Genomic DNA, 3,192 nt, shown 5'->3' on the forward strand with positions numbered 1-3,192 from the left:
GTCTATCGCAAAATGTAGATCAATAGGCTACGGCCAAGCTTAATTTTGTCCATCATCATTTGAAGATAGTATATATTTGCCAGCCAATGCGATGTTGTTAAATATCGGCAGGACACAGCTACATCAATTGGTTATTGCTTGGTGAAAGAAAAGAGGTGCGAGATAAGAAGAAGACGAACTAGGGAAGATGATGTACAATAAAACAGTGAGCTGACTTGCAGGGATGGAGGAACCACGTGGGCCACGTGGGCCTTGGCCCAAGTACTTTATTTTCTGGGTGGGCCTGGCCCACCCACATTTGAAAGCCAAATTTCTTTGAAAAGGTAGCGAAAACGGCACCTCAGAGAGGGAGTTTCAAAAAAGAGGTTTTCACTCATTTGATACACACAAGTTTGATTATCTTTGATGGCTCAATGATGAAATTCAATCTTCAAACTTTTCTGTTGAGTCCATTATTGATGTACAGCACGTGTGTGTGTGGTTGCGTGTGACTGGTGGAGCAACCTATCAATCAATATAATTATTTTCTATCTTCTCTATGGTTAGAACAGTGATATCATTACATATGCACGTACTATATAATGCTGCATTCCCAGGTGATATTATAACTGTGTGTGTATTGTTGCCTTTTTTTTGTGTGTAGGCTACATTGCCACATTTTGTACAGCGCTGTAGAGCAATTCAACAATTTTGTAAATTTTTTGAACAAATCCGACCCCAAAAGTTGGATTGACTTTGACTGCTGCGCCTCTGGGCCCACCTACTTTTAAAATGGTTCCTCCATCCCTGCTGACTTGTCAAGCATCGGGAAAGCAAAAAGAGTAGTGGAAGAACGTGACGTGTGAAAAAAGTTGACAGTCAACCTTCGACTCGGAGACGGAACATGATGATGATGAATGCGATCCTGGCTGAAATTATTGATGCTAAAACCATAACAGAAAATACATTTTATAATACTGATTAATATGAAATGCAGGCTATGGTTGACTTTATTTGCAGAGGTCGAAGAAGCTTTTCTCAGAATAGCTCAACACAATTTTTTTCAACAAATTCATTAAATTTTTCTGTTTTTTGACATACGCCATTGAATCAAAAAAAGGGCTTAAAATTTATGGCATACATGGTCCTACTGGCAAGTTGAATGTTCAGTAGGCCTGCTACATCTTTACTATGCAGCAGGAACTGTTGCCGAATTCACGGAAATCAAGAAGGTTTCATTACAAATGCGTTTATTGGATAATAGTTAAATTTTAAATTTCCTAAAAATTACCTACATAGGCTTTTCACGACAAATTAGTCTAAATACTTGTGCTTCTGGAATTTCTATCTCAAATGAAATAAGTCGCTCAATCAATCAGTGTCCCCTTCAATCAAATGAGTCACGCTACATCGCTGATTACAACACTATTAGCTGTTGAAATGTTATCATCGTCGTCGTCGTGTGAAGCTCTGGGGATGAGGGTCTATCTTTTTACCATTCCAAATTCACGATGTTCCTAGACTAAGCTGGAAGGCTATTACAAAGCAGCCAGTCTTTTGTTTCATCACTCAACACTCCATCAGGTGACTTGCTATGTGATGAATACGCCATAAACTTGATCATGGAAAACTTTTTTTTTCAAAACGTTGCGTATGCGTCAGAAAATCCACACTTTTTAGGCAGTGTATTTTCGTTGGTTTTGTATATTATTTATAGCAGACAAGTAACGTTAGCAAACTGCATGCGCTTTCGGAACACAGTTCTCTAGACATGTGACTGTGCTATAAACAGCACACAGTTCCCTCGTCATAGCCCATGACGAGGGAACTGTGTTCCAAAAGCGAATGCGATTCGCTATTACCACAGCAAACACACAGCATCAGGCTAAAACAAATCGTTAATAGACTATTTACATTGTGAAATATGCTGATATGTTTGCAACGTAATTAATAATAGATTGTTATATAACTTTGGTAGAAAATATCTAAACTATGGGTTAAACCAGCGTTTCTCAAAGTGGGTGAAATCGCCCCCTGGGGGCGATTTTAAGCGCCAGAGGGGCGAAAAAATCAAAGGGGGCGATCGGGGGGGCGAAAACACTCGAAGGGGGCAAATTTATCAAACCACCAATAACAGTCCAACGCGCTAACAACAGTCCAATGCGCAAACCATTTAGCCTACTGCAAATACAGTAGATGATTCCACCTTGACCGACAATGTATCGCTGCTGCTGCTTGGATATGTGCGTTTTGTTCATAATATGAGAACAAGATTAAATGATTTTTGCGCTCAGTCTTCCTACAGATATTCGGGCATCAAGCATCTTTAATGCAGTGAAAAACTTCTACGAAGAGAAGGGGATTCCACTGAAGAATATTCTACAATGCGCAACTGATGGTGCTCGGGCAATGGTTGGAAAGCAGCGAGGGTTCATTGCACTGATGAAAAGAGCAATTCCTGGACTTATTGCAATACATTGTGTAATTCACCGTCAGCATTTAGTTGCCCGTAAGTAAGCTCAGTCCTGAACTGCATAAATCACTGAATATTGAGATAAAATTCGTCAACAAGATAAAATCGCAGGTCAAAATGTCTTAACTCAGTTTCCCAATTTGAGCGAGATTGTTATTACAGAAGAACAACGGCAAAAATACTGCTCACATTTAGAGATGCTTCATAAAGACATGAAACTTCGCTTTGCAGATCTCGTGAACCTCCATGCTCCAACCTGGGTGGGACAACCATTTTCTAGCGAACCTACAGACATACTGTAGAGTTGGAACTTCAAGAGCAGTTCATTGATATGCAAACAGATGATGAGTCAAGAGTGAAATTCAGAAATGATAGATACGATTTGTTTTGGTGCCAGGTTGCTGGCAAATATGAGCTTCTCTGGAAAGAAGCTAGAATGTGGATTTTGTCGTTTCCTACTTCATATATGGTTGAAAGGGGGTTTTCGGTTGTGACATTGATGCTTTCAAAGCAAAGAAACGCTTGCTAGTTCATAAACGGGATGATCTTCGACTCTATCTTACGAAGATGTCGCCAAACATTTCAAAACTTTGTAAAAGTCGCCAAGCTCATCCATCCCATTGAACACTGAACATTATCATGTATTCATGTTAGCCTACTCACTGCAGTGGTTCTCAACCTTTTTGTCTTGGTGGGCCCCTTTTGGTGTCTTCGAAGCGGTCGCGGACTCCTAAAAATTT

Source organism: Aplidium turbinatum, chromosome 1 (genome assembly GCF_918807975.1).
Source record: "Aplidium turbinatum chromosome 1, kaAplTurb1.1, whole genome shotgun sequence".
NCBI classification, from domain to species: domain Eukaryota; kingdom Metazoa; phylum Chordata; class Ascidiacea; order Aplousobranchia; family Polyclinidae; genus Aplidium; species Aplidium turbinatum.